Consider the following 27,458-nt stretch of genomic DNA (forward strand, 5'->3'; position numbering starts at 1 on the left):
TTTTCTCTGAGAACTTCGGTTTCCTCCCACTCTACACAGGCGTACAGGTTTGTAGGTTAATTGGCATTGTATAAATGTAAAAATAGTCCCTAGTGTAGGATAGTGTTAATGGGTGTGGATCGCTGGTCGGTGCGGACTCGATGGGCCGAAGGGCCTGTTTTCACGCTGTTTTCACGCAGATCTATACACTTGAGGCTGCAACCACATAAACGCATTGCTGTGCACTATTACTTTTACTTTGGGAGATTAATACTTAAGCATTTTATGTCACTAAAGTGTCATAATTGTTAGATAATGGAAGATCACATCTTGCCTTCTACCATGCTGATAATAAATTGATGGTGAATTGTAGCAGTCAATGTATAACAGATCCAAGGATGACACCACAGTGGTGAAGAGCTTCGGAGACCAAATTTATAATTTCCTTTTACACATATTTATGTTTCACATGACGTTTAGCCAAGTGTGTTAAATGATTGAGAGTAATGTGTGTGTGTGCTTTTGCTTGTCATTGTGTGTGTGTGTGTGTGTGTGCGCATGTGCGTGTGGGTGTTTGTGTGTGTGTCTGTGTGCGTGTGTTTGTGTGTGTGTGCACAAGTGCGTGTGCGTTTGTGAGTTGGGCATACATAGTTCATGAACAATTAATTAACTGATAGATCCATTAAATGAATGAATGAATGAATGAATGAATTAATGAATAAGTTTATTGGCCAAGTATGCATATACAAGGAATGTGTCTTGGTGCTCCGCTCACAAATGACAACACAAACATACAGTTAATAATTAAGAATAAACCATAACCACATCAAAAGAATAAGGATACAACATTACGGTCTAAACATGTGGGTGAAAATAAACCAGAGCAAAAAAGAGACTACAGACTTTGGTTATTGAGTAGAACTATCACTCGTGGAAAAAAGCTGTTTTTATGTCAGTGGCAGTGTTGAAGTTATTATGGATTCCTGGCAGTCTGAATTCAGTCTTAAATACATGGTCATTATCTCCAAAAGCCGAATCATGGAAGAAGAGGGTTGCTTTTCAAAAGTTAAGTGGATGTGTAATGTGCAAACACCAGCAATTCCTTCAAGGCACAGATATGGCATATCAGTGTTCCTTAATATGGAATGCTAATATCTCCCAACATCAAAACTTTGATCTGAGGTGAAAAAAGTTGTCTGAGGGAAGCTACCTACATTAGTCTTCTGACATATCTTTAGTTTGCTCACTTCAAACATTTAATTCCACATCAAGCAGCTGAGATGGATTTCCTTGGAACTAAATAACCATGCTGTAGATTATTAAGTCTGGCTTAAAGACCTTGAGAGAGGACCCAAATAACTTTAAAATGTCTGGTTATGTCAATTGGAAAGCTGGTTTAAAACATCCAGTAACAGTTAAGTATTTGTAGGTTTTACCCGTTGATTTGCATTCATATTTGTTTTGTATAAATCCACATCTTGCTTTGGAAAAGGAGAATTTCTACAGACTAGGAGAGTTATAATAAACATCAAAGGAATATTAAGGGGCGAGAGTTGTGAAACTAATATGCAGAAAATAGCTTGTGCTGATATTGAACAGTATTGAAGCTTTAGATTCAGATGAGCTAATTGTCATATACACCGTTTCTCTCCTCCCTCCTGTCTCTCATGCTCTCTCCAAACTCACTTGTCCAAGAGACTTGTCTGGGCCTGAGTTCTAGAGAAAGGTTGGGCCAGAGAGGACTTTATTCATGGTTTCAAGGTTTCAAGGTCAGTTTATTGTCACATGTACCAATTAAGGTACAGTGAAATTTGAGTTACCAGACAGCCATACTAAGTGAAAAGCAACAAGACACACAACCACATAAAAGTTAACATAAACATCCACCACAGCGGATTTCACATTCCTCACTGTGATGGAAGGCAATAAAGTTCAATCCACTTCCTCTTTGTTCTTCTGCAGTTGTGGCAACGAAACCATCCGCCGTCTCCGCAGCCGACGATCCGAAGCCCTCGCGTCGGGGTGATCGAAACTCCCGCACCGGGGCGGTTGAAACTATCTCTGCGGCATGGAGATCCCGAGTCGGCCTCTTCTTACCAGAGACCGCAGGCTTCACGATGTTAAAGTCCACAGGCCCCGTGGTTGGAGCTTTGACCCCCGGCAAAGGGATGTTAAAGCTCCATGATGTTAAAGTCCCACAGACTCCTTCCTGTATGGTTCTAGGACTCTATACTAGCTGACCAGCAGCATGGATTCCGCAAAGGCAGGTCATGCGAGACCCAGCTCACTGTCTTGGTTTATGATCGGCAAACAATCCTGGATAACAAAGGGCAAGTCGATTTTATTACAATCTCCAGTTGGGTTGAGACTGTATTGTGTATCGAGAGATCAAACTGCTGAAGATGCCAAGGTTCTTCAAAATGACATAAACTATCTTTGCAATTGGGAAACCATTTGGCAAAGGGATCGCAAGCTCCGTGATGTTAAAGTCCTGCAGACTCCTGCAGCTTGGAGCGCCGGGTCAGTCTCCAGGAAAGGCCACCAACTCCACGATGTTAGGCCACAGTGGGGACGGAGATACAATATGGAAAAAAATCGCATCGCCGTCGAGGTAAGAGATTGAAAAAAAGTTTCCCCAACTCCCCCCCCCCCCCCACCCCCCACATAAAACAAACCAAGGAACACTAAAACATACTTTTAACACATGCTTAAAATATCAAAAACAGAAGGACAAGCAGACTGTTGACAAGGCAGCCACTGCTGGGGCATAGGAGGCTGAGGGGCGATCTTATAGAGCTGTATGAAATCCTATAAGGGAATAGATAGGGTGAATGCACAGAGTAGGGGAATAAAGAACCAGACAACATAGCTTTAAGGTCATAGAGTGTGGAAATAGGCCCTTCGGCCTAACTTGCCTACACCGGCCAACTTGTCCCAGCTATGCTAGTCCCACCTGCCTACATTGGATCCATATCCCTCCAAACTTGTCCTATCCATGTACCTGTCTAACTGTTTCTTAAATGTTGGGATAGTCCCAGCCTCAACTATCTCCTCTGGCAGCTTGTTCCATACACCCATGGAAAAAGTTACCCCTCAGATTTCACATATTTCCATGCTGTATGGTTCTGAGACTCTGTGACCCCCTCTTCCCTCTATTCCCTCACCCATCTTTTCCCCTTCACCTTGAACCTATGGTCCTCGATTCCCCTACTCTGGGCAAGAGACTCTGTGCATCTACCCGATTTATTCCTCTCATGATCTTATACACCTCTATAAGATCACCCTTCATCCTCCTGCGCTCCAAGGAATAGAGACCCAGCCTACTCAATCTCTCCCTATAGCTCTCCCTAAGTCCTGGCAACAGGTGAGAGGGAAATTATATAATAGGAACTAGAGGAACAAATTTTCACACAGGGTGGTGGGTATATGGAACAAACTGCCAAAGGAGGTAGTTGAGGCAGGTACTATAACAACATTTAAAAGATATTTGGACAGGTATATTGATAGGACAGGTTTAGAGGGATATGGGCCAAATGCAGGCAGGTAGGACCAGTGTAGATGGACCATCTTAGTCGGCATGGGCAAGTTGGGCCAAATGGTCTATTTCCATGCTGTATGGTTCTATGACATCTCTGTGACCCCTCTTCCCCCTATTCCCTCACCCATATTTCTCATAATTTGTCAAACCTCATTTTACCTTCTCAGGTTTCCTATGAGTTGATATTTTTAAAGGCTTACTCACCTTGGGTACTTTCATGCTTTATTTTACACCTTTGTATCACCCCTCAAAAGGATATAGCCACTCCTCTCCTCCTTCCCCGCCATCCTCAACGACTGCTTCCTCTCCAATGAAAAATCTATCAATGACTTGTCATTGATTCCCCAAACTGCAACTTCTTTTTGGGAAGAGAGTAAAGGATAGAAATGATTGATTCAGGAGAGCTGGGTATGTAACATGTAATTCAAGTTCAATTGTCTGCAAACCCCTTGAACATATTATTCATGGCCATGTTATGAGGCATTTTGAAATACACAATATACTAGCTGACCAGCAGCATGGATTCCACAAAGAGAGGTCATGTGAGACCCAGCTCTCTGTCTTGGTTAATGATCTGCAAACAATCCTGGATAACAAAGGGCAAGTCGGTTTTATTATAATGGACTTTAGCAAGGCCTTCGACACCGTTCCCCACCGTAGGTTGATGGCTAAGCTTCACCACGTTGGCATCTGAAATAACATCTACTCCTGGATTGATTAATTCCTCACCAAACGACATCGAAAGGTTGTAGTAGAAGGTGAGTCATCACAACAATCTCCAGTTGGGTTGAGACTGTATTGTGTATCGAGAGATCAAAGCTGCTGAAGATGCCAAGGTTCTTCAAAATGACATAAACTATCTTTGCAATTGGGAAACCATTTGGCAAATGGGTTTCAATTACACTAAATGCTTTTCCATGAGAGTTACTCATAAAGTCAAGCCGATCATAAACCGGTACAAGATTGGAGACAACCTGCTTAAAGAAGTTGATCACCACCCATACCTGGGAGTTGAACTCACACCTGGCCTAGCCTCGAACAGACACATACACCAGAAAGGTTTGGGGGGATAGAGGAACAAAGATTAGGCATATTGGCCAGCATGGACGAGTTGGGCAGAACGAATTGTTTCTGTGCTGTATGACTCCATGATTCTATAACAAACCTAATCTCTTCCTGACTACACAGACTCAAGTCTCCTTTGGAACTTCACAAGACAAGCTCAGTGCCCGGAAATGCTCACATGGAAAGGCTTATACATTACCTCTGATTCCCAGCAGATGGCAATGTTCTTCTGTTTACAAAGTGAATCTGTCTTCTGGTTCAATGACCATTGCAGTATTGTTGGGAACATGCTCTCTTCTCAAGCCTGACTCATTTATAGCACAATCTCTATTTTATTTTCAATAAACAATCACTTTCTACCTGAAAATAAAATATTTTGGGGAATATTTTGAGACACTAACAGGTCTTTCCTAAAATTCTTAAAATGATCTTTACAATCACGAAGAATCAAAAAAGGCAAACAATTAGGCAAACATATCCACATGGCACATAGATCTGGGACCTTAGAATAAATCACAAATCTGCCCATTGTTTAGTATAGCATTGTGTTTTAATGGTCAGCACAGTGCCTCACACACATAAATGCTCACATTGAAGTGTTTATGAAACAATAACAGGAGAAATGTTCACAGTAGAAAGAAAATTAGTTAGTCCTGAACTCCACATTGGAACTGAGCTTGGGGTTTTTCACTGCCTGGTAACATAAATCAGAAATGTGGCTTTCCGCTGCCCACAGTTTTTTAACCAGATTTAACCAGGAAAATTGGGCATTGTTTGTCCTGAGCATGGATCAGTGCTGCTGAAGGGCAAGGTGAATACTGACAGGTCAAACTGGTAAAATGCACCTCATTGCCCTGCTACGTGGCCTGAAAATATTACAAGGTGAAAGGACATTTTATGTACCAATTTGGCTATGAAGTAGCTTCTATTTTATCACCTGAATTTTAGGACTGGTATATTCCATCTTTTCTAAATCCCATCATTGCTAAAAAAAAATCCCTGTAGCCGTTGGGCTGTTGTGATTACCAGCAGGGACTAGGAAGTGAGCAGGAACCATGTTATCAGGAGAGACACCAATTCAGAGTTGCTGAGAACAAGATTGAACATTGTGATAGTACCTGCCTCAACTACTTCCTCTGGCAGCTTGTTCCATATACCTTTGTATAAAAACATTGACCCTCAAGTTCCTATTAAATCTTTCCCCCTCCACTTAATTGTATGTCCTCTGGTATTTGATTTCCCTAGTCTGGGTGAAAGATTATGCATTTACCGTATCTATTAATCTCATGATTTTATACACCTCTATAAGATCACCCCTTAGCTTCCTGGGCTTCTAGGAATAAAGTCCTAGCCTGCTCAATCTCTCCCTGGAGCTCAGGCCCTTGAGTCCTGGCAACATCCACGTAAATCTTCTCAGCACTCTTTCCAGTTTGACATCTTTCCTGTAGCTGGGTGACCAAAACTGAACTTGAAATGTGGTTTCGCCAATATCTTGACCACCCTATCTACCTACAACACCACTTTCAAGGAACTATGTACCTGCACTCCTAGATCTTTCTGCTCTACAACACTTCCCAGAGCCCCGACCCGAAACGTCACCCAATCCTTCTCTCCCGAGATGCTGCCTGACCTACTGAGTTATCCTGCAATGTGTGTCTACCTGCCATTCACTGGGTAGGTTCTGCCCTGGTTAGACCTCAAAATACACCTCACACTTCTCTGTATTAAACTCCATCAATCATTCCCCAGCCTACCTGCCCAACTGATGAAGGTCCTGCTGCAATTTTTGACAATCACCTTCACTATCTACTCTACCACCCACTTTAGTATCATCTGCAAACGTACTAATCATGCCTTGTACGGATGAAGATCCTGCTGCAATTTTTGACAACCATCTTCACTATCTACAATACCACCCACTTTAGTATCATCTGCACACTTACTAATCATGCCTTGTACGTTCTCATCCAAATCATTGATATAAATGACAAACAGCAATGGGCCCAGCACTGAACCCTGAGGCACACCACTAGTCACAGGCCTCCAGTCCGTGAAGCAACCTTCCACTATCACCCTGTGCTTCCTTTCACGAAGCCAATTTTCTGTCCAGGCAGCTGTCTCTCCTTGGATCCCACATGATCCAACCTTCCAGAGTAGCCTGCCCATGCGGAGTGGTCAAATGCCTTGCTGGAATCCATATATACAGCATCTACAGCTCTGCCCTCATCGACCTTTTGGTCACATCTTCAAAAAACTCAATCAGATTTGTAAGACATGATCTCCTATGTACAAATTCATGCTGACTATCCCTAATCAACCCTTGTCCATCTAAACGCATCTGTCAAGTCAAGTCAAGTCAATTTATTTGTATAGCACATTTAAAAACAACCCACGTTGACCAAAGTGCTGCACATCTGACTAGGAAAAAAAGAAACATACAGTGGGTATCTTATCCCTCAGAATACGCTCTAGTAACTTTCTGACCACAGATGTTAGATTCACTGGCCTGTAGTTGCCAGACTATTCCCTGCAGCCGTTCTTAAATAGCACAACATTTGCCACCCACCAGTCTTCTGACCCTCACTCGTATTTAATGATGACTCAGAAATCTCAGTCAGGGCACCTGTAATTTCCTCTGTAACTTCCCACAGTGCCCCCGGATATATCTGATTAGGCCCGAGAGATTTGTCACCTTCATACGCATCAGGACGCTCAGCACCTCCTCGACCTAATACCTAATACTGATTGCCCACAAGACCTTCCATTGACTGACCCAAGTTCCCCCGTCGTCATGTCTTTCTCCACGGTAAAAACAGAAGAGAAATACACATTGAGGACCTTGCCCATCTCCTGTGGCTCCACACAGAGTTGACTCCTTTGATTTCTGAGGGTCCCATTCTCTCTCTATCCTTTTCCCCTTCATGTACATAAAATCTCTTGGGATTATCCATTAATATTATCTGCCAGAGTTATCTCCTGTCCCCTTTTTGCCCTCTTGATTTCCTTTTTCAGCATGCTCCTCAGTTGTTGAAACTCCCCCAGTGATACACTTGATCCCAGCTGCCTATATCTGTGCCATGCCTCCTTCTTATTCTTGACCAGATTAAATCTGGTAGCGATGCCTTCTTGCGTTCAATTCCCTGCTGGAATTCACCCGTTATACTGTGAGATAGATAACCAAGGGAAATAAACATGTGTGGTTATATATATGTTCCACTTGAGGTGAAAAGGGGCGAAAATTGGAGAAATAAAAAAAAGGGGGAAAATATTTAAAAAACACAGCCGCAAGGGGAAAATGTCAGACTTTTAATCTGGTTTCCTCAGCAAATATTGCTGTAAGGTTCTTTAGAAGTGTGCACAGTAATGATCCCCACCTTCCTCGTGGTCCTGGACCACATCCATGAACTACACTCTGGCAACACAGGGGTGGAAACTGGAATAACTGTGGTGAGCGCTGTTGCCATTTCAAAGCAGAACTGCTGAAAGGTGCCCTGTGCTTCAGCTGCTCTGCGGTGCAGGCAGAATGTGAAGGGTGCTGTTCAGTGCAGAGGTAATGTTGACCTGTTTGGTACTCGGATGAATGAATGGAGAGAGGACACACAGCACAAGATGGGCCGCACACTGCACGACACAACAAAAATAAATAAACAGGTGGGGTCATGTGAGGTGTGAATAAATGTGGGGGAGGTATTTTTATATTGGCATGGGTGTAAATACTCAGTTTATGTCCTTTTCAATTTTGATTGCATTTTTTGTTTGAAAATGAAAATTTTAATTGAAAATATTTTTATTTGCATAGTTTACAGCACTGTATTGACTTTAACATATATGTCTGGGCATGAAGCCACGAGCTTAACAATAGGAAATATTCTAGCTATTCATATGCAGAATCAGCATACAAATAAGGAACACATTTTACTAAGTAAAACAAACTCTGACACTCCTCTTTCAATTACTGCCACAAACCAGCAAATCCACATTATTCATGTGATTGCCAAATGCAGCAAAAGAACCTGCAACAATTAAGCCCTCTGTTTCTCAGATCCCACTCTACACCTCAGTCCCCCTCCCTTCATTTTACAGGGGAGTTGGTATGAGGTCAGGTATCCTTTGAGGTCGAAGCAGTTTGTGGGGACCAACTCCCACTGAAAAGGTGAAAGGCATCAGCACAAGTTCCTGAAACTATATGGTGGGTAACATGCACAACCTTCTGGTCTAACATCCAGTGCTAGATATCGAGCAGCAACATTGTGGGAAATTAAAGTTCATACATTATTGTCAGCAGGAGCCTGCTCGTGTGAATAAAGCTCTGTGGCCAAGGTTCTTAGAGGAGGATGTATGTTGGCAGAGCCTGGAGCTTGTCGCAAATAGAAAACTAATGATGGTTCTGAGACTGGTATCGCACTGCAGTTGGACGGTATTCAGTTGTTCGCTTGGAGCAAGTTTTCACAGTGATCTCAGAAAGTGTTTGAAGATAAGTATGCATGCCCACCCAACTATAACTTACTAAATCAACTAACATTGTGCTTCACCTGTCTGCTGTTAAAAAAAATATATATCTGCTGAAAAGCTGGCTTCTCTCACAGCCGTTGCCACTGCCACCACAAGCATTTCAGGAAGGTTATTCTCGGAAAGCAACGTGTTTTTTCTGTGTGGAAAGAATCATGGCACGATTGTAAGGTGTTCTAATCTAATGGGTCCAAGGACGGTGAGGCTGTGCTTTCAATTTGGGTGGTCTTGCTTTCACAACTTTATAGGCTAAAGATGCCCAGAATTTTATCTGAGGTTAACAAGGTTCAAGTGTGGGCCACCCATGCTCTTGTGTATCTGTTAGTATTTAGGGAACTTGTTAGTTATATTTGAAGCAGTCTCTCGAATGCAGATTCTCAACCTTCTCATGACCTCGGTACAGAAATGCACTTTCACGCCATCCTCCACAGATTTTTCTCAAAAAAGTCCCAATCCCTCCCCATTGTGTTTAACTTTACTTTCCAGTTTACAATAGACAATAGACAATAGGTGCAGGAGTAGGCCATTCGGCCTTTCGAGCCAGCACCACCATTCAATGTGATCATGGCTGATCATTCTCAATCAGTAGCCCGTTCCTGCCCTCTCCCCATACCCCCTGACCCCGCTATCCTTAAGAGCTCTATCTAGCTCTCTCTTGAACGCATTCAGAGAATTGGCCTCCACTGCCTTCTGAGGCAGAGAATTCCACAGATTTACAACTCTCTGACTGAAAAAGCTTTTCCTCATCTCTGTTCTAAATGGCCTACCCCTTATTCTTAAACTGTGGCCCCTGGTTCTGGACTCCCCCAACATTGCAAACATGTTTCCTGCCTCTAACGTGTCTAACCCCTTAATAATCTTATACGTTTCAATAAGATCCCCTCTCATCCTTCTAGTTTGGTTTAGTTTACTATATTGTCATTGTATAGGTACAGCTAAAAGCTTTTTGTTGCCTGCTATCCAGTCAGCGGAAAGACTATACATGATTACAATCGAGCTGTCGACAGTGTACACTGCACAGTAGAGACTTTGGTTGCCCATTTGTTAAACCAAGTAAGAAATGTACAATCACTTCAAAATATATATTTTTTAACATGTAATATGTTGTGGGAATTTCTTTGTACATCAGAAGAACAGCAAAAAGGCTGAATTTCTGACTAACCACTGAATCTACAATATAAGAAGCAGATGACAAGACATAGATCCAGTAAAAGCATTTTCAAGGCATCAAGCACTACAAAGTGAAGCTACAACTAATGGTCATTTGATCCTTAGTCAGATTGCTGTTCAGAATTTAATGAACAAGAGCTGGTGCTAGTAGTCCAATAAAAATGAATTATATTTTGATTTCTTTTCTAAAAGATAAATGAAGAAGGAGAGGTTTAAAAATTTGATTTTATTATTTGCAACATTTATCCAATGCCACGTTGAATGTGTATACTGTGTGCATAGGTGACACTGACTTGCATCCTCTGAATATGCTGTTTGAATGTGGAGACAGTGTCCCCCAGATGCATATCCCCCGGCAACCGGCCTAGCTCACCTGCCATCCCCAAGACCTGAACCGTCGAGCCCTTCCCTGGATGTTCCCGAGGCTGGAGAGGTGGGGGAAGATACCCAAGGAGGTGGAGGCAGTGGTCGTGAGGAACAGAGGGCAGGCAAGCAGACCGACTGCAGGAAGTAGTGCTGTACACCTCGATGGTGGAGTGGGTCGTTGGAGGCTCTGCAGCAACTTGGGGTTCGGCTGGATTGAATGCCATTCCAAGAGGCCGAGCACGCAGACTGGACACGACCTGCAGCTGCACGGAGCGGTGGAGGACACCAATGGCTACGCTTGGCAAGGCATCGGGCCTTCATGGCCAGGTTAGGAACTCTGCACTTACAACAAGTGGGGCTTGAAAACGGCACCAAACCTGGCGACTCGTACACTGTCTCAGTGTACTATTTCTATACATTTGTACTGTATCTAAGATGTGCTTATGTATAGTAATATAGCCACTCTTGAACTAAAGCTGGTGAGTTACAACCATCACATCAGTCACGGGCTGTTTCTGAACCCACGTCTTTCCATTGTTTATTGATTTGCCATCGCCTTGACAGAGAGTCGTAGACACACCATCAAAGAGTTTTAGACCTTAGAAATCTGCCCTTCAGCCCACCATGTCCATGCTGACCTTTTGCCATCTACACTAATCCCATTTGCCCATTTTAGGACCATATTCTTCCAAGCATTGCCAATTGAATCATCCGTCTAGTTGGCTGTTAAACATAGTGATTGTATCTGATCACACCACCTCCTTTGCCAGTATGTTCCAGATATCAACCATTCTCTGACTCACTCTGAGATTCATTTTGTCCATTTAGCTTACTTAACGAGGTGTTCATTGTTCTAGATTTATGAGCTGAAATAAACCAAATGATTCTATCAATTCCATATTCTCTGTGGTATTGTCATTTTAGTAATATCCACTGCAACATTTGCTCATTCTCCAATATTTTACTCAGTAGAATTAACGCACCAAATCTTTATTTTACCATCTATACTGCAAGCATACCCTTCCTCAAATGTATGCAATAGCTCAGATGGCAGATTCACTGAGACATTGTGTGTAGGAGAGACCAAAATGCTGTGGGAGCTAAGCAGGCCAGGCAGCATCTGTGGAGGGAAAAGAACAGACGGCGCTTTGGATCGGGATCTTTCTTCAGTCTGATGAAGATTCCTGACCTGAAACAATGCCAAGTCTGAAGAAGGATGCTGCTCCGAAACATTGTCTTTCCTTTTCCCTACACAGATGCTGCCCGGCCTGCTTGCGTTCCAGTAGCAGTCTGTTTTTGCTCACGATTTCAGCATCTAGTCTCTTGTGCCTCCATTGTACGTAGCAAGGCTTCCTTCCTATTCTACCTCATCCTCTTTGCAATAAAGGCCACCATTCTAATTTCCTCCAAAGTACCTGCTGTACCTGCATTCTAACCTCTGTGTTTCATGCACTGAGGCATCCAAGTGTTTTGTACTCCAGTATTCAATATTATGATGCCATTTGAACAATATTATGCCTTTCTATTTTTTCTGCCTTTTTATTCCGCCAAATGCGATCTAATGGAACTACCTCAGATAGTACATCTTGTTCGCATGGATGAGTTTGGCCGAAGGGCCTGTTTCGTACTATGACTGTATGACTTTATCAAATTGGTTCAGTTTAGTTTATTATCACGTGTACCGAGGTACAGTGAAAAGTTTTTTGTTGCATGCTAACCAGTCAGCAGAAAGACAATACATGATTATAATCGATCCATTTACAGTGTATAGATACAGAATAAGGGAATAACGTTTAGTGCAAGGTAAAGCCAGCAAAGTCTGAGGATCATCAAAGAGGCAGATAGCACTGCTCTCTGGTGTGGTAGGATGATTCAGTTGCCTGGTAACAGCTGGGAAGAAACTGTCCCCAAATCTGGCGGTGTGCGTTTTCACACTTCTTTAGCGGTTGCCTGATGGGAGAGAGGAGAAGGGGGAGTGGCCAGGGTGCGACTCGTTCTTAATTATGCTGCTGGCCTTGCCGAGGCAGTGTGAGGTATAAATGGTGTCAATAGAAGGGACGTTGGTTTGTGTGATGGTCTGGGCTGCGTCCACAATTTGCTGCAATTTCTTGCGGGCAGTTTTTATTTTCTTTAATCCTGAAAAGACTCGAAAAGCAAAGGAACCCAAAAAAGCCATAAATACTTTTCAGTCATAGCTTCCTCCCTACCTGGAACTGTACTCCAGCCGATAGAAATCTGAGTGATGGGGATTGGTTTGCTGGAGAGGATCTCAGACTGCAAGTGCCACCAGGATTCAGTTCTGGGCTTACTCCTAAATGATACTGCTATATTTATGTCAACACCTGCACAAAATCACTTTGTGTTGACAGGATAGTGGTGTTATAACTGTGACCAAATTGAGATCAAAGGGAAGAGAGCATTAAGTTAGACCAGGACTTTCAGACTGCACATCACATGGGAGATCGGTCACTGTGCTGAAAAGTTCATCTTGTAGTTTGAATGGGATGCCAAGTGCTAGTGAGGAAAAATAAAATAAACTAATGGAGGTAATAAATTGCAAAATGTTACATGTGAACGATGGTCATTATTCAATTAATATCCTTATTAAGGGAAGTGAGTTTATTGCCTGGAAATGGACTCACTATCAGGCATTCATAGTCATGTATAGCACAGTAAAATGAAAAGTAAATCTTCAACTGCTCAGACCCCAAAATGGGTTTCAACCCAAATGTCGAGGAACTGCAATATTCTTTCCCCTTCTGGTAAGCAGCCAGCTGGTCCCATTTGTCTGCATTTGGTCCATATTCCTCTAAACCTTTCCCATCCATGTATCTGTCCAAGTGTATTTTAAATGTTGTTATTGTACCTGCTGCAACTACCTCCTCTGGCAATTCATTCCATATACACACCACCCTCTAAAACTTGCCCTCAGGTTCCTATTAAATCTTGCCCCTTTCACTTTCAACCTATGTCCTCTGGTTCCTGATTCCACTACACTGGATAAAAGGCTCTGAACATTCATCCTACCAATTCCCCTCATCATTTTATACACCTCTATATGTTTACCCTGTAACCTCTTGTGGTCCAAGGAATAAAGTTCTACCTTGCCCAGACTCTCCCAATAGCTCGGGCGCTCGAGTCCTGGTAACATCCTCGTACATTTTCTCTGCACCCTTTTCAGTTTACTGACATAATTCCTATAGCAGGATGACCCAAACTGAACACAATACTCCAAATGTGGCTTCACCAACATCTTCTACAACTGTTACATAACATTCCAACTTCCATACTCAATACTCTTGACTGATATAGGGCAATGTACCAAAAGCCTTCTTTACCACCCTATCTACCTGTGACGCCACTTTCAGGGAACTGTGCACCTGTACTCCTAGATCCCTCTGCTCCACAACACTCCCAGGGCCCTACAACTGACCTTGAATTAGAATTGGGTTTGTGCTGTGCACCACTTCCCATTGTCTCAACCCAAATAATTATTTCAAAGGACCCTTCCGAACAAACAACAGAAGATTTTATACGGGCTTGGAGTTGAAAGACCACCACCTAATCCCACTTCACTCTCCAGTGTTCAAATGTAGTTCCCCCACTACAAGATGTGCCTGTTATTGAGTACACTGAACACGCAACTCTAAATTAACGCAGTATTGAAAAACATCTTCACAGAATGATTGAGGAAAACAACAGAAACATTATTTTCTCTTTGTTTACATATCAAAGAAAAGCTGGTTGCCAGGCCTTGGGAACTTTTGTGAATTAAAGGATGAGCCATACTGTGCAACCCCAGAGCTGCAGTGATGGGGGGGGTTGATGCTGTGAGGCCACTTTATCTACAACTCAAGCAGATGTTGCCCCCACCCCCTATACCACCCAGTAGAATGACTTTCAGATGCCTCCGAGGAGCTCTGAATAGCAATAGCCTGAAACAGTAGAGAGTTGGGAGGTGGAGTGGGGGATGGGGCTATGGTGTGGTGGTGAGGGGAAGATAGCTGTTCTATACTGGCTCAATGAGTCGATTGACTCGGGAGAACCCATCTGCTTTCTGAACTGTACGTGTTTCTGCTGCACAATGCAGAGCAAGTCAACACCTGCAGTGTGGACCCCAGTGCACACATATTGTTTGCTGGAATCAGAAACAGAGACTTTGTCCCGTCTTGTTAAAACTGGGAGAAGGAGGAGTGACTGTGGTGGAGGGGAGGGGGGGGGGGGGGAGCGTTATTTGAAACAAAACCTTGCAATACCCTCTTATGGTCTTTAATTTCCACACTTTTCTTTGCAGAATTAGACAAACATTTGGGGTATTTCTTATCAAGCGTAAAGGAAAATCCAACAGTGAAGGAAGTCTCCTTGATGTCCAAGGATTAGAAACTCTCTAGTGCTGTTGACTTACAAGAGAATTTTTCATCTTGCTGACAGGGCTAATGATCTGCTAGGATTTTACTTACCAGTTACGCTGTGTAATAACGTAAGAAGAATTTGCAGTAATTTGTTGCCGAGGACCCCGGTGATTACTGTCCCTGCGGCAGACAGCAAGGAGACCCCTCTGTTACCGCAGTTTCAAGGGACAAGTGGGCACGAACAATAAATACTGGTATTGCTGGCGATAGCCACACCCTGTGAACAAATAAACACAATATAAATTACCCGTGTAATGTTGCCTATGGCATTGGCAAAGGTTTCTAAATATTCCTGCAAAAGTTTGTAGATTATACGAAAGAAGCAGCTGTTGAAAATATCGCAGACGTGTCACTGGAGGGTACTTTAGACTAGCCCATGATGGACTATGGGTTACTGTACTTTAGATCATCCCATCATAAACTTGTCTCCAGATTACTGGAGTGTACTGAAGACCATGTCATGGTGGCCTGTTACTCGGTTACTGGGGAGTACTGTAGATTCCCCTGACTCTCAGTCTGAAGAAGGGTCTTGACCCGAAACGTCACCTATTTCTTTTCTCCAGAGATGCTGTCTGACCAGATTGTTGTGTCTATCTAATGTAGATTACTCCCCAGGGTCTGTCTCCTGGTTACTGAACGTTACATCACCCTATCATGAGCTGGTCTCCAAGTTACTGGGATGTACTGAAGACCACATCATGGTGGACTGTGACCCAGCTACTGGGGAGTACTCAATGGTTCCTTTACCAGGTAATGAAAATCACACTGTGCTTACCTCTTTGTAGGCTGGTGCTTGGAATTCAATAACATCTTATTATTTGTGCACATTGATAAATGGAGAGCGAGAAAGGGCTCTCTATCAAAGGCGAGCTTTTTTTCATTTCCTCTTTCCAACTTTGGTAGGGAGCAGCAGGGAGAGCGAGAGCAGACTCTTTTGATGATGTTAAAATTCACGATGGTGCAAGGAGCACCGCATTGCTTTCTGCGAAGTCAATGGTCAATGGTTCCTTTATTGTCCTGTGTAGCAGGGACAGTGAAATAAACCTTTTTGCATGCAGATCAGCAAGACTATCCCCTTACATAAGCACAATCCCCCGGTTAGTACAGAATGCACAGTATAGCCCACTGTCCACATGCAAGAGGCACCGTTTGGTGCAATTTTACAGTCCCAGCTGCAGCTGGCCACAAAGGCCCGTTGCAGCCATCTCCTGCATTCCGGTTGCCATGTGAACCGTCGTCCCTCTCTGCGCCTGGCCCTCTTCAGTCTTCGTTCCCCAGAGAGGGGCACCTCCCACAGCCATCCTCGAGGGGGTGGAAGGTAAGGCCCCCCCCCGGTTCCTCTTACCGGGTCCTTTGTACCGTAGATTAGCCTATGGTGGGCTGTACGTTAGATCACCATCTCATGGGGTATACTGCAGACCACTTCATGGCAGGCAGATTATGTGGTTACTTTTGCATACTCTAGATCATCTCATGGTTACCCAGTCACCTGGTTACTGCAGTGTGCCGTACACTACTCCATGTGGGCTGTCTCTCGGCCTGTACAAATAAATAAGATAGACACAAAATGCTGGAGTAACACAGCGAGTCAGGCAGCATCTCTGGAGAAAAGGAATATGTGACGCTTCGGGTCGAGACCCTTCATCAGACTCCTTCTCTCCAGAGATGTTGCCTGACCTTCTGAGGCACTCCAACATTTTGGGCCTATTTTTGGTGCAAATCAGCATTTGCTGTTCCTTCCTCCACAAGCAGGAACACCCACATGGTAGGAGAGCAGAGCTGACCCAGTGAGTCCCAGAAACTGTGTAGCCAACATCTTCCACCAGCAGAGGCTGCTGTGATGCCACCAGATGGGTCAGCCTCTTCCACCTCTACCTGGGCTGCAGTTTAGTGCAATAAAATACAGGGTTAGATTAAGATCTGGCACAGTCAATGCACCAATTGTCGTCTCATTAGCTGTACCTTCCTCTTTTGTCAAAAGCAAGATGATTGAACAGATTTAGAGAATGAAACTCCACAGTGCTCCCTTCTTTTTATGTAATTTTAACATTGTCAAATTAAATTCTAAATTATAACCGTACGCTGTGAAAGAAACATAAATGTATTATTATAGGAGGATTTGCTAAGGTACTTTAAGGCATCCGAAAATATATACAGAGGAAGAATTAGGATTCACTTTAGACGTGAGGCAGAATTATAGGAAATTTGGACAAGGAAGCTGTCCAGTTAATTCTGGCCTCTGCTCCATGTTAGATCCATGAGCTGAATTTCCCGGATACTCTTGGCAGTGTGACACCGCACTTGTCCCATAGCTAGCAATAACACAATTGAATAAGTCTTGTGTGTTATTAAACATGTTTCATACAGCCCAAACTTCTTGACTTCACTGGATTAGTATTCAATTGCCATTGACTACTTGTGGTTTTGCCTCAAACTAGTTTCACCACAAGCCTGGAGCTTGCATTCTGGCTGCAATCTCTCCTGCCACTGCTGGAAAATACAAATCAGTGACTTCACCTTCACAAAAGTCTTGCCTACCTTCTCTGCTGGAGATGCTGTCCCTTTCTTCACACCCTGGAGGACTGACCCAACCTCTCTGGAAGGCCTGGGATCTGAAGATTGCTAAAAAAAAACACAAGGCCAATGGGAAGATACATAGACTTATAGATTCATAGAGCATGGACATTTGCCCCAACTCACCTATGCCAACCAAGGTGCCCCATCTACACTAGCCCCTCCTACCTGCTTTTGACCGATATCCCTCTAAACCTTTCTTATCCAAATGTCCTGTCCAAATGTCTTTTAAATGTTGTTATAGTTTCTGCGCGCAACTACCTCCTTAGGCAGCTCATTTCACATACCCATACCCACTACCCTCTGCGTAAAAAGGTTGCCTCTCAGATTCCTATAAAATCTTTACACACTCAACTTAAATCTATGTCCTCTAGTTCTTGATTCCCATACATTGGGTAAAAGACTCTGTGCATCTATCCTCTCTATTCCCATCATGATCTTAAACATTTCTGCAAGATCAGTCCAGCAATGGCGGGACTGTCATATGTTGAAAGACTGGAGCGACTAGGTTTGTATACACTGGAATTTAGAAGGATGAAAGGGGATCTTATCGAAACGTATAAGATTATTAAGGGGTTGGACACGTTAGAGGCAGGAAACATGTTCCCAATGTTGGGGGAGTCCAGAACCAGGGGCCACAGTTTAAGAATAAGGGGTAGGCCATTTAGAACAGAGATGAGGAAAAACTTTTTTAGTCAGAGAGTTGTGAATCTGTGGAATTCTCTGCCTCAGAGGGCAGTGGAGGCCAATTCTCTGAATACATTCAAGAGAGAGCTAGATAGAGCTCTTAAGGATAGCGGAGTCAGGGGGTATGGGGAGAAAGCAGGAACGGGGTACTGATTGAGAATGATCAGCCATGATCACATTGAATGGCGGTGCTGGCTCGAAGGGCCGAATGGCCTACTCCTGCACCTATTGTCTATTGTCTATTGTCTATCATCTCATCCTGTGAAGGCCTTCTTGACCACCTTATCTACCTGTGATACATCTTTCAAGGAACTACGTTCCTGCATTGCTCGATCCCTCTGCTCCACAACACTTCCCAGAGTCCTGCCATTTATTATGAAGGTCCCACAAAAAACACCTCACTTCCCAAAATACAACACCTTACATTTATCTGCATTTAACTCCATTAACCATTCATCTGGCCACTTGCCCAACTGATCAAGATCAAGAACTCAGTAGAATGGGTGATAACACCCGAATTTTACCATCCTAGCTTGGATCCTTTTGTGTATAGAAATAAAGGATTGAATTGACTGTGTTCCTTTATAGTGCAACTCACATTCCTCTATTTCTCTCTCATTGTCAATAATCTGCTCTTCCAATTGTAGTACAGATCGATCTACTCCTGGTTATATTAACATACAGTGTATAAATATGTATATATATGTGTATATATATATATATATATGTGTGTGTGTGTGTGTGTGTGTGTGTGGGGGTGTGCGCGTGTGCGTGTGTGTGGGGGTGTGCGCGTGTGCGTGTGTGTGGGGGTGTGCGCGTGTGCGTGTGTGTGGGGGTGTGCGCGTGTGCGTGTGTGTGGGGGTGTGCGCGTGTGCGTGTGTGTGGGGGTGTGCGCGTGTGTGTGGGGGTGTGCGCGTGTGCGTGTGTGTGTGTGTGCGCGTGTGCGTGTGTGTGCGTGAATCACAGTGTACTGAACTGGCAGTAGACTCACTCGCACAGCAGGTACAATGAACTCCTCCGTAGAAGGCTTGATGTGTGAAACTTGATCAATAGCTGGTCAATGAAAAGACACCTCATGTTAAATTGTTAGGTAAAATGGATGATAGAATTCAGGAGGCAGTTATGCATTTCTGGTGCAGTGGAATTGGATTGAAGGTGGAACCGACATTCAGCATCTTCTGTGGTTAACTTATTAACATGAAGCTTGAGTGCGGTTTTAGTCCAAAAGCTTAAGGGAGAATTCAAAAATAGTAGATATCTGAAATTTTACTACATACGTTCATGTAAACATCAGTTGCCACATTTTGTAGATAAATTTATACCTCTAACATGTTGAAAATCTTGGCCGCCTTTGTCAAGATGGGAAAGAGCAAAGAGCTGCTTCACATAAATTGGAGGTTGCCCACTTTGAGAAGGAATTGGCAATGCCAAGGGACAAAATGGATTCCGTGACAGGTAGGCATTGTGCCGCGTGAGTTGGGTGTGAGGAAGGTGAGCCTTTTTGACATTCTAGGGCTTCTTCCCCAGAGGATAGCAGTAGATTTTGCTAGTCAGGAGATGGCAGTGTGGCTCAGCTGTGCATACCATGTCTGTAGGGCTGAGACAGGAAGCAGGGCAGCAATATTGTGGCAGGATAAGATTACAAATCTCCAGCAATCTCCAGATGCAAATAACCACCCATTGGAAGTCCTCAGACATGTGCTTTACTTGCATTCCCGGCCCTGTGAAGCAGACTAGAATTGATCACCTAGAATTGATCACCTAGCCACAGTTTAGTTTAGTTTAGAGATACAGCGTGGAAATAGGCCCTTCGGCCCACCGAGTCTGCGACGACCAGCAATCCTTGCACACTAACACTATCCTACACACACTTGGGACAATTTATAATTATACCAAGCCAATTAGCCTACAAAGCTATTGGTTTTTGGAGTGTGGGAGGAAACTGGTGATCCGGGAGAAAAACAGGTCCCGGGGAGAATATACAAACTCTGTACAAACAAGCACCTGGAGTCAGGATCGAACCTAGGTCTCTAAAGCTGTAAGGCAGCACCAGTGCAGTTACAACCACTGCACCACCGTGCAGTAACAGCCCAAGAAATTCATACACCAATTCATTTATTGCAACATGACAAAATCTCATCATTACTGATGCACAGGTTGGTTTGTATAGTGATTATTTGGTTGGCATTGTGCATATTCTTTTAGTTATAATATCTTCCATTTACTGTTCTGTATTCAAAAGAAAAAGGCAACGATCATCTCTATGAGAGAATCTAACCCTGTTATTCAAGGCTTTTCCCATCACTGATGCTAACCATTCGTATCCTTGGGGGTCAACATGGACCAGAGGCTAAACTGTGACAGCTGCTTACATACATGAGGACGTGAGCAGTCAGTGACAGGGTATCCTGCATCAAGAGATGCTCCTCCTGACACCATAATATCTTTTCATCATCTACATGACACAACAGGAATGAGACGGAACGGAGCAGAAAGGGTGGCATAGTCATGCAGCTATAGGGTTGCTGCCTTACAGCGCCAGAAACCCGGGTTCGATCCTGACTACAAGTGCAGTCTGTAGAGAGTTTGTACATTCTCCAGGTGACCACGTGGGTTTTCTCCGGGTGCTCCGGTTTCCTCCCACACTCCAAAGACGTACAGGTTTGTAGGTTAATTGGCTTTGGTAAAATTGTAAATTGTCGGATAATGCTGGTGTACGAGGTGATCACTGTTTGGAGCAGACTCGGTGGGCCGAAGGGCCTGTTTCCACGCTTTATCTCTAAAGTCCAACGTCTAAAGTAAGTGACTGATGTGTGGAGGCCCAACAATACTCATGAAGGTCAAGGCTGTCAAGGGCAAAGCAGTCCACTCGATTGGCACCTACCTATTCCACCACCACATTCATTGCCTTCACCTATGGCCTACAGTGACTGCAGTGTGTGCTCTCTACAAAATGCACTGCATTGACTAACCTGGGCTACTCCAACACTATCTAATAAACCCAGGACCACTACTACCAAGCACGTTGAGAGTTTGAGGTGTTTGGGGGAACTATAAGACTCCCCAAAATGAAACCTATCCTGCCTTGGATTTACATGAAGGTTCCTTCATAGCCACTGGGACTAAATCATGGAGCTCTTTATTGAACCGTATTTAAGACTACCTTAACCAGATAGCCTGTAGCATCTCAAGAAGGCTGCTCATTGCTATCTTTGCAAGGGCAATCAGGAACGGGTAATAAATGCAGGCCTGCTCGTGAGGCCAAAATACTGAAATGTGAATACATTTTAAACAAAATTAAAGTGACTAGATCTCAGCTGATAAATACTAAAAAACAAAGATCCCTTACTCCTATGGAGGAGGTTATTCCAACCATCTTGCTCTTTCTGAGTTCTGGGGAAGCGAAGAAAACAGAAACAAAAGGTTTTGTCTCAGTATAATACTGCAGATGATGCATAGCTGAGATAAAACAAAATGTCTGGAAATATTCAGAAGCACGTGTGCAGAGGGAAATAAGTTAAAGTTGCTGCTTAAAGTCTGTGATTCAGAACTGAAAAACATTGGAGACAATCTTTCAGCCTGTGCATAGGTTGCATAGATAAGAGGGAAAAAAAGAAAGAACAAAAGAGTGATTATTGATGAGACAGGAGAGATTAAGTGACAAAGTGGGCTGATGGTACAAGGCAAAGGGAATGGTAATGGGACAAGCAAATAAACCAACATTGGGAAATGGGAAAATAGGAATGGTAGTTATGATCTTAGCAGAACAGAAAAAACCCAGAATCAAGCATTGGCCATTCAGCCTCTCATGCGCACTGGTGAATCTCCTTTGCATTCTTTCTAATATAATCACCTCTTTGCAAGCTGACACCCAGGTATGAGGAGAAGGCAGGAACGGGGTACTGATTGAGAGTGATCAGCCATGATCACATTGAATGGCGGTGCTGGCTCGAAGGGCTGAATGGCCTACTCCTGCACCTATTGTCTATTGTCTATTGTCTATTAACTCCACCTGCGGCCGAACCATTGTTTTATCGAGTTGCTCTGTAACCTCCCTGCTCTTGTATCCTGTGGTCTGGCTAATAAAGGCAAGTGTCTCACATGGCTTCTTACCACCTTATCTACCTTTTCTCTCATCTTCAGGAATGTTTGAACTTTTACACCATCGTCCCTCTGTTTTCCAAAGCTCTTAGGATTTTATCATTCATGTTGCACATCCTGGCCTTATTAGCACTGCAAAATGCAAAACCTCACACATCAGGTTTAAGTTCCATCTGCCATTGCTATACCCATCTTACTAATGGATCAATATCGGACTACAGCCTGATAACTTTCCTTACTTTCAACAACACTACCTTTTTTTGTATCATCTGCAAACTATTAATGGTACCTTCCACATTCACTTCCAAATCGTAAATGTATATTAGAAGCAGAAAAGTCCCAGCACCGATCTCTAAGGTACATCACTGGTCACAGGATTCCATTCACACAAACTATCCATTCACCATCCCTCTGGCTCCTATAACCAAGCCAGCCTTGACCTCTTCACACTCATTCTGTATAAACAGACCAATGACATTTTAATGAGGGCCAAGCATTCATTCCATACTCCCTCTATCCTGTCCCTGCTATGCACATTTATCCGAAGCCTGATCTGTGTTAACATTGCATCTTATTCAGTGGTGCTTCTGTAATTTTTCAGAAATCAGTTCCTGAATTTTAAAACTCTTTTTCAACCCAGCTCCCAAGCTGGCTGAGTGCACCAACCAATCTGGTACTGAATGACCCACAGCTGTGCTGGGAAATGTCCTTGAATCAGAAAATGGCACAAGTCCCAAACCCATTGAAATGCGCACCCTTCTGTGCCTTTATCAGCAACTCCCGATCGTCAAAAAGCCTGCCAAAGTTATTTTGTAGATTTACAAATGAAGATAGGGCACTTGGCAAGCTCAGTATAAATTCATACTCCAGCCTGAATTGCCATTACTAGCAGACAAGGGCAAAAGGAGGAAAATACATTGAAAATCCCAATGGCTTGATGGTACTCATTCATCTCATTCGTTTGAAAGATCGAATGAACAAAATGAAAGTTTGTTCATTTAAATTGTAGTCCATCTACCCTTCATGCTGCCTCGGGAGAGCAGCCGGGCTGGGGACGCAGAGCCAGAGCAAACTCAGCCAACGGCCGACGCAAACATGAACGAGCCTGGTGGGTGGTGACCGCCGAGAACAAGGAACAAGAACGGGCTTGGAGCTGACCAGAAGAAAGACCCAACTGCCACGTGAAGCGGACGCTCGGATGCCCCGAAGACGGGAGAGTTATGGAGAGAGTTAATGGCGGCGACAGATGTGAGGAGTGGACTGGTAAGAGAAGGACCAGGGTATTACCTCCAGCGTCTGCAAGGTCAGCTACAGGACACAGGGGCGGTCAGCAGAGGAGAGTGGCGTCGGGTCACAGACCCGCAGGCTTCCTGGGTCTGGGGCTCTCCAGGACTTCCAACATGTGGACTGGACTTTGGATTGTTTGTGTTTTTGTGTTTTTTTAATCATTTTAAACGGCACCAAAATGGCAAGCAATTGTGCATTTGTGGTTGTGCAAAAGAATCTCACTGTGCTGTGCATAAGTGACAATAAGGAACCATTGAATCACTGAACCATTTAACCAACATAATCAAGAAACTTTTTCATCCCAAACATTCCCTCTTCTCCCCTCACATGGTGGGCAGAAGATTAAAAAGCTTGAAAGCATGTCCCGTCATATTCAGGAACAGCTTCCCCCCACTGTTCTTGGACTACTGAATGACACTCCCAGAAGCTAGGGTTTGGTCCCGATCTCCAAACCTACCTCATTGTGAACCTTGCACATTTTCCCTGCAACTGTAACGCTGTTATGCTGTAACACCATATTCATCACTCTGGTATTTTTCCCACTTTTGCATCCACCCACAATGCAATTTAAAGAGGCCAATTAATCTACAATCCACATGTCTTAGGATGTGGGAGGAAAGCGACACAGTCACAGGGAGAACCTGCAAGCTCCACACAGATAGCACCCGAGATCAGGATCAAACCTGGGTATCTGGTGCTGTGAGGCAGTGGCTCTGCCAACTGCACCATTGTGGCGCCCTACTGTAATTTCTGCAAAAATCTTCCTTTCAATATCCTCTTTCATGTGCGTGAACATTGAAAATGAACCATTATTTAGCAGGTCAGATCTTTAGACTGTAATTAAACACCAGCCTTCAAATCCAGTCTTGCAAAACATCCACAGTTCCATTGCTGGGAGTGAGAGCTTTACCTGTCCTGGCTTCTGGCAGGAAATATTTCCGAGAGGAGGTGGGGTATTTCCCCCAAACCGCAGCTGAGTTTTTGGTGGTTTGGTCAGGATAAAATATTGGAAATACTCGGATGAAAGGCTCCATGTAAACCTGACAAAGAGGTTAACATGAATGTTGTGACTTAGCTCATGAGAAGGAGGAAATATTGCACAAAAAAAAAGAATCAAAGGGGATTAGTTTACCAAAGAACATACACTGATATTTCAGTGTGAATTCCTTTGAAGTGAATATTTATCAAAAGCGATTAGAACAGTGAGAACGTTCAGTGAACAGGAACTGACTGTGGTAAAACAGGCATTTGTGATTTCTTTCGAGCTGATGTGTGAATGTATATTGGCATTTCCTTGCTGCAAGTCACCTATGAAACATGTCTGAGGCTACGTGGGTGGGCGGCAGTAAAGACAGTGTCTCATCCTATTCAGGATGTGCCCTCTGCTGCTGCACTTGTTTCAGGGCTGGATGTTTGTTATTTAAATAAATAAACTGGTTACTGTCTGAGGCTGGCCATGAATAGCCATGCTTTGAAAGCACAGTGAGAGCCAATACTGCCCACCCACTAAGTCTAACCTTCAGCTAATCATTGAGCAAATGTTCTCAGAATACTCCGGACTGCCATCTGCACTCACTTTTCTAATTAGAAATCCCTTCCTGACAGCAGCATTATAGCCACCAACTAAAATAGGAAGGATTGCCGTTCCTTGCATTTCCTCTGCTTTTTCCATCTTGCTGATTTCGTGAGCAATTAGCAAAGCCTACTACATTTCCTGGATTCAACATGTGTTAAAAAAAGGGTGTAATTTTCTGGAAATTATAGAAATAAACAAGCAACAGAAAAAAAATGTTTGGCATCTCTTAAAAGCTGCCCATAAATTCCCTTCCTCTACTTACACCTCGTTATAGAAAGTGTTGTTCTCCTTTCTCAGATTCAGGAATTGTTTCACAAAGGCGAAGACTTTTATCTTCCCGGGTTTGAAAATGCAGAAATTTGTTTTACGGAAGTTTTGTACTTACAAAAAATAACTTACAAAATTACATTCCATTGTGTTTGAAAGACTGGTAATGATGTAAAATTATTTTCCACAACATTTGTAGATGATTGCTTATAAACTTACTCAATGTATTGTCTTCTATACTAAACTGTGCTATGTGTAACACATTAATGTGATAACATTTGTTACAACGATTGGTGAATTATATTCCCAAGACCAATTTTAACTGATTCAAATGTACAAAATAAACAATTGGTTCGTCAATAAGAAATTGTCATGAATAAAAATTCAAAATGATTACCTTGCCATGATTGCTTTGTATCTAATCTGAACCATTCTCAGTCATTTAGATCTCTGATGCAAACACACAAACAGATTTTATATTCTTTGATTATATTTTATCTTGTATGCCAGAACAATCAATTCATTTTCTTAACATTCAGCTACAGAAAAGTTAGTAGCTTCAAATTAAATTATCGGCATGAAGCAAGGTTGCAAAGATATTTTCAGAGTAATTTAGACCTCTGTATTTTATTTCCATGGTCACCCTACTAACTCAGCAGATATTTCTGTCTCTTGTCATTTCAGCATGGGAAGCTCACATCTCAGTCACATATCAATGTACACCATTTTTGGCTTCATAACTGGACACATTGCAGCTTTGCTTCAATGTAAATGAAGTTGAACTGTGTTCACATTGCCTGCAACATTCATTAAATCTAATGTTTTAAATGAATTTACGAGGAGATATCGAACAGCAGCTCTATATTAACCGTATATTTCAGTGCTGGATGATGTTCTCTGGACTGAGAACAATCTAGATCTGACATGTCATCTCCAGTTTGTAATTTGCTTTAAGCCAGTAACAATATCAAATAAAATGCTTTGGTTCCAAACAGTAATGGTATGCACCCTGTGCAGTGTATTGTCATTGCTAAAAATTAAGAACCCATGATCTATGCATAAATATAATTTCATATAAATTTATTCTTTCAACAGAATCCTTTGGCACTTCCTGTTTGTGGTTTAGTTTTTTATTTTGTTTTCCGACCATGTGGCATGTGTATTTATTAAAGGTCTGCACGACACCTTTTTGCCTACAGAAAAGCACTGGTTCCAAAGCCTTCAGTGTTGTAGCCTAGTTATGCAACAAAGAAGCAGTGATACTTGGTCAAGCACATCTCTTCTCAGCAATAGACAATAGACAATAGGTGCAGGAGGAGGCCATTCGGCCCTTCGAGCCAGCACCGCCATTCAATGTGATCATGGCTGATCATTCTCAATCAGTACCCCGTTCCTGCCTTCTCCCTATGCCCCCTGACTCCGCTATCCTTAAGAGCTCTATCTAGCTCTCTCTTGAATGCATTCAGAGAATTGGCCTCCACTGCTTTCTGAGGCAGAGAATTCCACAGATTCACAACTCTCTGACTGAGGGAAAAGTTTTTCCTCATCTCAGTTCTAAAAAGTAAGATCTCCATCTTCCCCCAGTTTTCTTCAGGTTCACAAGTTCACAAGTTATAATAATAGAATTAGGCCATTCGGCCCATTGAGTCTACTCTGCTATTCAATCATGGCTGATCTCTGCCTCCTAATCCCATTTTCCTGCCTTCTCCCCGTAACCCTTGACACCCATTCTAATCAAGAATTTGTCTATCTCTGCCTTAAAAATATCCACTCTGTGGCAATGAGTTCCATAGATTAACTACCCTCTGACTAAAGAAGTTCCTCCTCACCTCCTTTCTAAAAGAGCACCCTTTAATTCTGAGGTTATTGGTTAGTCATAGAGTCACAGAGTGATACAGTGTGGAAACAGGTCCTTCGGCCCAACTCG

This window comes from Rhinoraja longicauda, chromosome 3 (genome assembly GCF_053455715.1).
Source record: "Rhinoraja longicauda isolate Sanriku21f chromosome 3, sRhiLon1.1, whole genome shotgun sequence".
Lineage (NCBI taxonomy): Eukaryota > Metazoa > Chordata > Chondrichthyes > Rajiformes > Arhynchobatidae > Rhinoraja > Rhinoraja longicauda.